The sequence below is a fragment of the Rattus rattus genome, chromosome X (genome assembly GCF_011064425.1).
Source record: "Rattus rattus isolate New Zealand chromosome X, Rrattus_CSIRO_v1, whole genome shotgun sequence".
Lineage (NCBI taxonomy): Eukaryota > Metazoa > Chordata > Mammalia > Rodentia > Muridae > Rattus > Rattus rattus.
This window is the reverse complement of record NC_046172.1, coordinates 95,732,722-95,745,589: the sequence shown is the minus strand read 5'-3', so window position 1 is coordinate 95,745,589 and position 12,868 is coordinate 95,732,722. Positions and strand designations below refer to the sequence as shown.

Genomic DNA, 12,868 nt, shown 5'->3' with positions numbered 1-12,868 from the left:
TACTTTAACCTCAGTGAAGACTCCATTGTTTATAGTAAATCTACTTTAATTGATATTAATCTTACTGAACAGTGGGCAGAGACTTCTTGGCAGTCCAAATTGCTATGCAGCTTTATATAACTTCGTGGCCATTTATCAACTTAGTGGTCAACTGTCAATTGTACTTGTTGAGAGGGGCAAATGGAATAGGCTTCCCCTGTTCTTGTCCCACTGAAGTAACTCCTGTGAACTTTGTCTTACTTTCCCTCATTTCTGATCTCTCATCCTTACCCGACATTGCTACATGTTTCTCTAGTTCTACGTTCTGCATTTCTTCCTTAGGTAACCATTATTTCTTTGAGTATCCTTGTGCTTGTTGTTTTCCCTTTGCTAGGGATGGTTTTGTCCTTCTGCAGTTTTTCTCTACACATATTCTTTTCTCCTAGACACAAACCTATGGCGAGAAACTTGCTAATCTGGCTGACAGAGATAGATCAAAATAGTGTAAGATACTTTACACGATTTGAGAAGGCGGCTTTTATTTTCATAAAGAACAATAGAGAATTATAAATACATAATTCATAATTTATAAAGGTTCCTTGGGGCTTTGGAAGTGATTCAGTTGGGTGCAGTTGCCTGCTGAAGTCATTTCATTCATGTCAGAGAAACCAGATCTGGATATCCTCTGTAGAGCCAAATTCTACTGAAGGAATCTGAAGAAATTTAGAACACCTATGCCCACCAAAAAGTAGTAAAGATATATACATAATTTTGCATTTTCTTTCAGAAGTTCATAATTCCTCTGGATACCAGTAGAAGAGCCCTTGTTATATGTCCCATGTCTTTATATAAAACTTCATTCATGGTTTCTTTGCCAGTAAATAAACTCTCCCCTCCTCTCTACTGGCTGCAGAGTTATGACATACTGTCTTAGACATAAATACTCCTCGTGACCAAATCTCTATACAGATTTGACTCAAAGTGTCTTCCAAGAAAGTTGCTTGACAAGTAGGAAATTTTTGCCTTCTTTGAGGCCAAGGGCAAAAAACAATAAAGCCAAACTTGCTCCTCCTGTTTTTTTTTATCTCAAGGAAATACTGCTGCTATCCAACCAGACTGGAGGAGTAGCATGGGCTTAGACTCCTCTTTGGGGAGGAATGAAGCAAAGAATAGATTATTCTTTTCCACAGATGATTAGAAGAAATGATTAAAGCATTCAAAAATGATGAAATACAAAACATACTGACATTCATAGGATGGTGTACTTGAGTCTTTAAAATTGTATTTTCCTTTGGCTCTTTTTTTGTTTGTTTTATCATACTAAAATTTGTTTTAGACTTACTTAATTTTTTATTATCCTTTAGATACCTGTTTGTTTTCTAAGGAACAGAAAGGAGTGGATCCAAATGAGGAAGGTTAGGGAGGAACTGTAAAGAGTAGTACTAGGAGAAACCATAATCATGATGTAGTGTAGAAAAAAAAACTATTTTCAATAAAAGACAAAATTAAAATAAAAACAGTTGTATATCCAAGTCATACTATTCCCACATGACTACTAAGTAATCTTACGTTGGCCCAAATAACAAAACCAATATTATGGGAGCCATCTTAGATTTTTACTATGGTCACGATTTTTTGTTTTATTCTATTTCCTGAAATAGTTTCAGAAGTCACTATCTTTGTCCAAGGCATTGGTACTTCCCCCCTGGCCCACTGCCTCCAATTTTGCTCCCTTTGACACCTTTCTCTATTCTGTGACCGGATTCTATTCTTACCTTTAAGAACCTTATATGTTCAATGCATTATGAGTTAAAATTCATTCTTCCGAACTTGGTATCTAAGAGATTGCATGACCCGATCACAGTTTACATATCTAGCTTCTACTGTTGCTATGGAACCCACTGTCCACATTCATTTTATGCTTTCCGGAGAGCTAGGTTTTCTCTTACCCCCAAGCTTTTATTTGTTCTAGGCTATGACTTGAAACACTGAATTTTTTACCTTTATCTCATGTCAGCTCTCTATGGATTACTCCAATTTGATTGTTACTTTTTATTTTATTTTTGTTTATAGTGTTGGAGATCATATCAAAGATTCAGAAAAATTGGACACAGCACTTTACCAGTCCTTTTCTTCCTATTCTATTCTCCATGTGCAGAGAAAGTGCAATGTTCTTGTTTTATGGCTTCACAGTACCACCCAGTATATATTCTATGCTTAGTAGTAAGCTTAGCACTTACCAATACTGGATTATTATGTGCTCTGTCTCTCTGGCTAAAATTCAAAACACTTGGCCACAAACCTCACCTTAACTCTTACATTCTCTAGCAGCTACATTGTGCCTGACTATTCAATAACCATCTTTTATGGAAGACTCACCAGGAACAAATTTCAGCATTATCTCATTCAAACTATATACTCAACTTTACCCAGATGACAAATCAGAACTAGTCTTTGAACCTAATCCTCACTATATTCCAAGAACCTAAGCTTGTAATCCACATAGCTAATGACTTGATGGTTTTTCAAGGAAAAAGGAAACAACCTTTGCTTGAACTCTCAGCAAATATGTAGAGATTTAATAGAGCTTAGATATCTGATTTTTATTTTGCTTCATTTCTTGGGAATTCTACGATGAGTTTATATCCCCTAAGAATTCTGGGAACCTTGGTCATGTATCCTAAAACTCATGCTAACTTAGTTGGTGGGCTAAGATTCAACCTGATTACATTAAAGTTGGTATTTGTAGGGGACAGAAATCCAAGTGAGCATCACTTTCTGTGTGTAGCTTTCATATTTTACCAGAATAGAGAGAAAAGCTTCAGATTACTGGCTGTATCACAAACTGGAAATGCCACTTTGCTTTGGGACCATTTAAGTATGAATAAATTTTCCTTGTTGCCTTAGGGCTAGCTAAATCTTCCAAAATCTAATATTTTGCCATCTATCTTTATTCTATCCCTGTATAAAGGAACAAAAGTCCCTCTTGTATTCTATTGTCCCTTCTCTAAACAATCCTAATATTCTGTGTTTTCTCTAGGGCTACACCTTATACCATTAAGAGAAAACTGTCCTCTACTTTAGAGCTATTCATTAAATGCTCTCCTCTTTTCTTGCCCTGGCTCATACATTTCTCTATAAGTTACTATTATCTGGGAGAATATAAGCTAACAATGATGTGTCACAGCCCTAGCCTAGATGCTTGGATTGTCACTTATCTGATGAGGGTGAATGCTTCCTCAGGTATCCTAGTGGAAACTGTTTAATCTTCTCTATCCAAGTCCATTCCACCTGCCGGAATGACGTTATACTTTCTGTCATTTTATTCCAAAGTGTTTATCTGAGGTCAATGCTTTCTGTATTTTCCTACAAATCCCTCTCCCTTTGAGGTCATTGCCACGCTCGTTTCTTATTCACGCCCCTGCATCCTTTGGAGACTTTTGCTTTCCTGGCTTCCTTTCTAATCTCTATACTGACATTACTCTAAAATAGGAGATATTAGAGGGTAATATCTCTTCATGCCCTTTCCTTCAAGGGATCCTTGACCTTCCTCACATCTGATCAGTGTCATCTCCTTTCTATTCTTTCAATACACTCTCTACATCATCTTTCAAAGGAATGGTTCTCAGTCAGGCTTTGCACCAGAATACTATGGAAATTTATCTACAATTTCAGTGTCTGGTGTCTACTTAGAACCGTCAGGCTTTTCAAGGTAGTAACTGGACAAATGATTTATATACTCCAGATATAAGATATGGCTAGGGTGGAGAGTGCCAAGTACTCTGGGTGGTTTTATTAGCCAGAATGACCTTTTTTTCTCCTGAAATATTCAATCCTGTATTTTCATGCTCTAAATAGAGCTTCTCGTTCTACTAACCTTACAATTTTGTCAAACCCTGATTCCTATATCATTTTCACAATGATGTCAAGAAACCCTACATTCTCTGGTTCTCTCTATTTTAAGGCAATGTTACTACCTCCCTGGCCTACATTCTATGGTGCATCATGTAAATGGCTTCCACTCTATACACTTAGGAACTCTCACCCCATGACCTCTTCTATCAATTGTCTGGCAAAGTTCTACCCTAACACAATGCAACCCTTAACTCTCTCCATTTCTATCCTAAAGTTTCTGAGGATTGCCAACTGGAGGAATTATCTGGCAATAGTGTACTGTATTATTATTAAGATAACAAACCCTAATGTGACACTAATGATTCGGGGAAGATTATTTTTCTTCTTCCTTCTTCAGTCTTTCCATTTCTTCTGGGCTTAAAAGACATGTTGAGATTTCTCCATTCAAAAAATAAATAAATAAACCCTTCGACCTCCTCATTCCCCCAGCTTTCCCTTGTAATCACTCAGTACTTCCTTGTGTGGGTTAAACGTCTACAAAAATCAATTTATACTTTATCTTTCACTTCTCCGATAACTGTAATATCTCCCAGAAGACACAAATTAATCTATTTATTTCCCAAGTGCCACTTTTCACCTTTCAACCACTGTCTTCTCAATAAGAACCAACATCGTCGATCATAAATGTCTTGAAAGTTCTCTACACGGCTCTTTCCTAGAATCTAGTTCTATATCTCAGGTTTCTCCTTTTAGGACTTATTATAAGAGGTTTTTCCTGTTGGTTGTTTAGATCACATTCACTACTAGCTGCCTTAGGCCACCTCGCCCATCAATCCACTCTCCCTTGAGCCATGTCTTCAATACGCCTCCTTTATCCCAGCATCTACACTGTCAACATGCTTTTAGGTATTTTCAGTTTTGCCTCAGTGCAATCCCAACCCCACTGTAGTTAACTTGCCTCAGCCATCTCCAGTGTGCGGCCTCTCTGGCTCTTTTATGGCAAATATTTCTGATGTTAGCAGGAAACTACCTTCCTTGCTTTCCCTACCTCATCCTTTCTCCAGCTCCTCTTTCTTCTTCTTTTTTTTTTTTTTTTTTACCTGAGTACTTTGTTTTTTCTTAATTTTGGTTATTCCCTTTCCCCTTCCCTCCCCCCCCCTTCCTTATGGGTGTTCCCCTCCCCACCCTCCCCCCATTGCCGCCCTCCCCCCGACAGTCTAGTTCACTGGGGGGTTCAGTCTTAGCAGGACCCAGGGCTTCCCCTTCCACTGGTGCTCTTACTAGGATATTCATTGCTACCTATGAGGTCAGAGTCCAGGGTCAGTCCATGTATAGTCTTTAGGTAGTGGCCTGATCCATTACGCACCTTTATTAACGCTTTCTAAATGCTGCGTCTGTATTTCCTAGGCTATTTCTAGTGACACTGGTCCCTAAGTTAGTCATTGCTGATCTGCATTGTTCCTCCAAAGCTTCATCATGACACACCCCTCCCATCCCTCATACTAGTTAGTCCGAACTTCTTGTAGTTATATTCATGAACCATCAGGAAGCAGTGTTTCATGCCTACTGCCTTTGCAATGCTGCTCTTTGTACTAGAAACTCCACTTACTCCTTATATGGATGGCTAGCTATACTTTTTGTATACTTTTAAATACTTTTTGTCTTAGGGCTAACCTCAGTTTAGTGGTCATCTCATTCAGGAAGCCTTCTCTACCTGCTTTAACTTCCAATCTTCAACCAATTTCCCTGTCTACTACTCTTCTGTTTCTATCTATCATAGTAAATTCTAATCATTAACCAACTTGCCTCTTACTAAGCCATCACTTTATACCTTCTTTGCCCCCGAACAGTACACGACTCAATGTTTCATAACAGCTCAAATGAATGAACAAATGAATGAATAGTTGGCCTTTATTGCATGAAATGACCCTATGGAGACAGACCATGGTTATTTGCTATGTATGATTAATGAGGAAATAATGACCTGGGTCCACCAAGAAGGCCAAAAAAGTGAAGGAAATTTTTGTAAAGGAATTTGCTGTTGGTGGTATTGATTTAACCAATTGGAGGAAACAACTCTATATTCATTCAGCTACATTTCATGTGAGATGTCACCATGCCAAAACATATATTGGCAACACAGTTGGGTAGAATTCAAGGGACAGAGAAACAACCAGTCTCCCCCAGGTGAAATTCCTCAATAATGCTGTTTGCATTTTGTAATTTGTTTTAGAAAACTGTCAGGTGAGTCTTGTTCTAGAAAATCAAATTACTGTCTTCCCCTAAACTTCCAGAGTTTTGTTTTTTGCTTTTCCTTCTCATTATCTGTCATAAAGTTATTTCCAGAATTACTTTTCAGAGTACTTTCTAGCTCCTTGAAAATCGAGCATGCAGGTAAGCAATAGGAATGGCAGAAGACAGGCATAGAAAGCTTTTCTACAGATATTTGCCTTAAAGGCGCACACGCGCGCACTCACACACACACACACACACACATACACACAAATCATTTTTAAAACAATGAAAAGCATACAATATGTTTCAGTATATGTAGCAAAATTAAAAAAAAACACTTAAAGGTGCATTAATATAGAAAGACCAAAAGATAAGATTAAGCATATTTTAAAATACAGAAATATTTTCCAGAAAATAGTAAATACACAGATTGGACAGTTCTCTGATGTAAACATTCCTTTCACCTGGCTATATGGAATAACAATCAGATTCCTTTCATTTTCTTTGAATCAGTCAATGGCTCAGTTAGGAAGTAAGTATTTAAAGTTCATTGTAGTGACAGATTATGCTAGGAGATTCATTAGGAATTTAAGCAATACTTTAAAGCTGCAAATTCACTGGGAGAATGAGCTTAATAAAAGGGAACAATATTACCAGACTAGAGAAAACTAGGAAGTAAATTGGAATAATAGGAAGTAAATGTCCCAGAATAAATGTATCTTTAGTGGACAGTCTGAGTTAACTAGAGGTAGGACCAAGAAATGAGCCGCAAGTACCAGAGACATAAAGAGTCTATACAGAAGGAGGAAAGACGGTAGAAGCAAAAGGTCAGAAGCAAGCATATATCAAACACCATAAATGAGAAGATAACAGTAAACACATGAGGAATAGTCTTGAAAATCAAGAAGGACAGAAAGATGAAACTAGAGATAATGCTAAAGCATGTGTGGGAAAGGTTTACGAGCAGGTGGCTGAGATAATGGAGCCTTTCTGAAGACAAGGTAGTTAGTGCTGTGCTGTTAAGGTACCTGGTAGTATCAGGCTTCACCGAGGCTGAGAATGAACAGTGGGTATGCAACGGAGAAATGAAGGAATCTACATATTACTACACCTTTCACTTCTAACATCAATGACTGGGTGTTTCCTGTAATGTCTCTCTGACACTCTGCTTCCCTCTGTCCCTCTGTCCCTTTGTGTACACATGTGCTCGAGCACGTATGTGCACACATGCATGTATTATTTTTCTGCAGTTGGAAAATTTGCGAGGATAAGGAGCTTGCTGTCTTGGAGCATTCATCACTGCGCTGGACACATAAAAAGCCAGCACAACCCTTTTCTGGGCGAAAGACACAAGCAGTTTAGACATGCTCCAGACTGTCTTACTTCTGCACTGACACATCAGTAAATTACATTCGTGTTTAACGTCAGAATGAAACTCAGACTGATGGCTCAGCCACTTGCTCCCATGTCTCTATCTCACAGTATCCCATGAAGCCTTTAAGGTAATGGAAATCTAATAAAGCAATTTAATAGGCCAGTTTCATTGGAGTTCCTGCGGATTTGAACTTTCCTGGGAAATAGCTTTATCCAACAACCAATGGCTTGGCACAAGAGAGTCCCTCCCTGTTCCTTCTGGTTCCTGGTTCTGGTTCTGGTTCCTCCTGAAGCACGAATACCCTGTGTAAGCAGAAGGAGTCACTCTTGGCAAGGGAAGTGGGCATGACTGGGTTAGAGATCCACCACACTCACAAGCCTATTTTATAACTCAGTGTCCATACTTTTATTTTTTCTGGGAAAGCTATGATGGAAAGACGTAACAACTTTTTAAAATTTATTTATTTTTATTTTATGTACACTGGTGTTTTGCCTACATGTATGTCTATGTGAGTGTTACATCTTGAAGGTACAGACAGTTTTGCGCTGCCACGTGGATGCTGGGAATTGAACCTGATCCTCCGGAAGAGCAGTTTTTAAAGTGATCCACAGTCTCTGGATGACGATGTTCATTTTTCCTGACAGGCACTCCTTCGTGAGTTGCACCTTCTTTATCTAGGTGAGAGATGCTTTCTGTGATGCCCAGACTGTCTATAAAATGTTGCCTTTGTGGTTTGTGAGATTTAAAATACTTTACTATATAGTTAACTACTAGGACAGTTCATTAAATATGGAATTGCTGCTCTCTTTTTTTTTTGTTCATTTTGCTATCATTTTGTTTCATCCTCTGGTTCACAGTCATGAAGCACAGTGTGCACCGTGTTGTGACTCTCAAGTGAAAAGCCTCCTGAAGCTCTTTTTATACTTGATTAAGTTTAAGTATCTCACAATAGTTCTTCCTAGGGCAACAATAAGCCTACAGGTGGTGTCAAAGAGGTAGGCGGTCTTTGTGAAAGCAATAATCCCAGGGGAACTGACTTCTGCCAAGCTTCTAGTCCCTAATGCCCAGGCCTACATAAAAATATCTTGTTTGAAGACCCAGAGGAATTTCTTACCTCCTGAATTTATGGCATGTAAATCTTTACTTACACAGCAGGAAAGGTAATTGTCTAGATTTTACATTTGGGAGCCTTGAAATTTATTATTTTACAATTGAGAATATTTGAAATACCATGTGGTAGTGGCAGTGGAAAATCAGGCATAAAACACCACTTTTTTTCCTTCGGAGGTAAAATCTAATCATTAATTTCTTTTTCTTATCATTGGCATTGGTTTCACAAGCTTTAATAAAAGTAAAAATACTATTTTGAAAAACATATCATTTGCTGCGATATCAACTTAGTCTCGCACTTTTATTCAGGTATAATCCAATAAATAATTGCAAATAATTTCAAATGATCTTATTAACGGGCCAGCAGACTTACTTTGTTTCAGGTGGGAAGGAAACGTGGTTAGTTATAGTGATGAGACAAAACATGAAATATTACAAACAGCAATGTTTGCAATCTGCTGTCTTTACAAATGACTATTTTTTCAATGTTTTAAAATTTATTTGTGTGTGTGTGTGTGTGTGTGTGTGTGTGTGTGCACATGAGTGTGTACAGGCACATTCATCTATGTCTTTGTGTATCTGTGTATCTGTGTGTGATGTGTGTCTTTATGGGTTAGTAGGTATATATCGTGTGGTGATTAGAGGATAACCTGCAAGAAAAGGTTCTCTCCTTATATCATGAATGTCCCTCAAATGGACCCCAAGCCATTGGGAGCAAGTGCTTGTTTAACCATCTAATCTGCTAAGTTCTTTTTTTTAATTTAAAAAATTTTAACGTATTCACTTTACATCCCACTCACTGACCCCTCCAGATCACCACCTCTCATAATCCTTCTTCTTGGAGAGGGTGGGGACCCCCTGGGTGTTCCCTCCATCCTGGTAATTTAAGTCTCTGTGAGGCTAAGCACTTCCTTTCCCACTGATGCCAGACAAGGCAGGCCAGGAAGTAGAAGCTACCCCACCTACAGGTAACAGCTTTTGGGATAGCCCCCATTCCAGTTGTTCAGGACCCACATCTGCTATATATGAGCAGGGAGGCCTAGGACCTGCCCGAAAACACCACTTTCAATGTTGGCTACAAATGCTTAAAGAAATTGACATTGAAGTGCAGGTAAAAAGAAAAAAAGTACAAAACTAAAGTTTCCACGTAACTATTTCTTGCTTAAACCTAGCATCTTGGACCAAAGGCATACGGAATCTGAACAGAACAGGAAGACTTTTCTTATCAAGCAAGGAACCCGGCTGGCTTAGGAATGAGTGAGTGCAAGACAAGAAACAATGGAAATTTCTTCTATTTTATCTTAATACACTTATCTAATGTTTTCATTTTATAAGCATCAAACATTAGAATTGTTATGGGAAACAGTTTACAAGTCTTCAAAAGAACCCAGTAATGGCAGAAAAGTTGTGCGTTTAAAAAAAAAAAATCTAGTTGCGTACTGCTAGTAAGGTGAACTAGGAGCAAGAAAAACCTATGAGGAAATAAATGACCAAGGTCATTGCTGCGAATTGACCTATGTCTCCTTTTCTTTCCTTTAAAAAAAAAATTCCACACTTGCATAGTCCCCTGGTTAAAACATATTTTCAAAACAAGTTCAATTACTTTCATTTGTTTGAACAAGAAATCACTGAACTACGGCTTGAATGCTTACTAGGGCTGCCAAGTTTTAAATAGTGGGTCAGCTTTGTGGGAGTCATTTAATGCTTCTGAAATGGCTTCCTGTATAAAGTGGCTTCAAGGAAAGCCTTACCTCATAGGTGGACTGAGGAACACGACTTTAAACCTCAGTATGTAGTTGGGAGAGTACAGTATGTAAAGTCTATTCTCCTTCCTTTGGGAAGTTGCTAAAAAAATTCACAGGATCGAAGTAGCCTCTATGAACTTTCTTTATGTACAGTTCATTTCCTTGGGGAATATATTCAGCTAATTTCCTTCTGCCTGCTCTTCGGTAGCTATAAAGATAGTATGAACAGATGAGACCTCAAAGTGGGACCTGATTCTGCAGGAGGGGTTACAACCTTAGCTCATGAGCTGGATGTTTCATGGACATGATCGGATGAGCACAAGTAAATGACAGGCCCACGTTGAGGCGTGTAGTCAGCCCCTTTGACACATTCATAAATGTTTCTGTCCTGGATTATATATTTAAATGCTTTAAGCTTATACTCTCATATCTACAAAAAGGGACGAGAACAACGAATGCGTGGTCCCTGAAGCACAGAGTGCTATGCAGGTAGTAGTCAGCAATAATTATTTTCTATATACCACAATTTGATTGTTATCCCATTATTTCCTCCTACACCTCCAAGCAAAGGGGCCATCATTATCATTCCCCAGGTCACTAAACCAGATTACACACACACACACACACACACACACACACACACACACACAAAAACAAATTAAATGGGTTCTCTAAAGACACTGCCCTTCACAACACTGCGCCTCTTCCAAAACATACCTGAGGCTCAAAAGCAGTATGAGACATAAAACACACAAGTACATGAGAAACAGACGTCATGCAGAAGAGGCCAGTTTGGAGTGTAACCTCTTTCTCGTATGTCTTCCCAGTCTTAACTCCCTAACATTGATTACCTTGGGTGCACCATTTCATTTTCAAGGTCCTTGCTATATTTCTTTGCCTCATTGCTTTTTCTCCTTACTGGCTTATTTATATTTATATGTTTATTAATGAGCTTATTTATTCATCTATGTACTTATTCACCACATAAGAACACAAAATGAAGCTGGAACACATGCGGGACCAAGTGCATACAAACCAAGAAGTGTCATTGTAACTGCTAATGTATGAACCATGTATTTGGCTCCCAGCTTTCTACTAGTCCACAAAAGAGAAACATAAACTGCCCCCACTTCACGCTTCCAGAGAGTAAAATCAAACCACTTATTTACTATATTCATTTCTTGGTTTAAATCCTTCAAATTGTGTATAGTATAGTATAGTATCAATGAAACAGTGCCAAACTGTGTCTCCTACATTGTTCTAACACCAAGACTCAGCTCGTAGAGCAGGCTCCAACAATGACAGAGCCTCAATCTCAAAATGAAATCTCCTCCATATTTTTTTCTTTTACCTTTCTCTTGTTCCATTTGGTCAATGAAATGTATCTATTAAAGAGATTTTCCAAAACAACCAACCCATAGATGTTCTCTAATACACACAGAAATTTTTCAGATTTCCCTGTGTGGCAACCAAATGAACTATTTTCAATTAAGTAATGAAGTATGTGTTATATATAATGGAAAAATATTAGGAAAAGTCCCTAGATATCCAAAAAGAAAAAAAGGAAAGGGGATAAATTAAGCATGATGCCACTGTATATTTACATATTGTGCACCATTAAAACTACATTTATAGACTTTAAAATTGAGGCAAATATTCTTGAGAAAATGGTGAACAGAAACGCAGAATACAAAGCTGTACATATACATATATTAAAAATACTAAGATATAAACCTGTAAAACACAAACACATACACACACACACACACACACACACGAAGAATCTAGAAAAAATCCACCAACATGTTAGCATAATTTCTGTGATTTATGATTATGAGTGATTTTTATTTTCTAAATCTTTCAAGTTGACAGTGATGAATAATTTTGATGATATGATGAGCAAAAGAGGGTCTATGAGGAAAAAACTGATTTAGGTACCATTGGCTTGTACAAGTCTAAGAAAATTTTCTTTTCTTTTTAAAGTGTTCTGTAATTGACATATAGGTTCCAGTCATGGCAAAAGGTACTTTAAAAAGGTGTACGTTCAATAAACTAGTTTATTGTTTGTGGAAGTTGTTAAATTCCACAAACACAATAATTATACCTTTTAATTACCTAGCAGTAGTTAATTTTGTATCACTTAGGTAATTACAACTACCCTGGGTTATCCCAAAGATTTGGTAAAGCATGGTAAACCCTACGATTCTCCTTTAACAGGTGATAAAAATTCAGGCTCATAGAAGCTACACAACAGAGCCACAGTCACAATCATCTTTCCGGTGCCATGACTCCAGAGGCCAGGTTCAATGCTTTTCTAAATTATTATTAATTCAAAACTGATAGTGATGTTACTGAAACTGCCGTTAAAAAGCATGGATGGGGAAACAATATTCCCTCTTCACCCATGAGGGTCATCAGGTTTCCAGAAAAACCCGAAGTTAGCAAAGTTTAACTGGCAATTTGGGGGATAGGAGAGAAAAGCATGGGCATTAGAAATAAGGTCACAAGTGAACTTTTCCAATATCTTATAAATATCTTATACGCTATAATAATAACAACAATAAAACAC

At 37.8% G+C, this 12,868-nt stretch overlaps 1 protein-coding gene across 1 annotated transcript in view; it reads right to left on the bottom strand.

The window, feature by feature from the left end:
* Positions 1–12,868, bottom strand: part of Pak3 (p21 (RAC1) activated kinase 3) — a 111,919-nt gene that overhangs the window by 69,908 nt on the left and 29,143 nt on the right.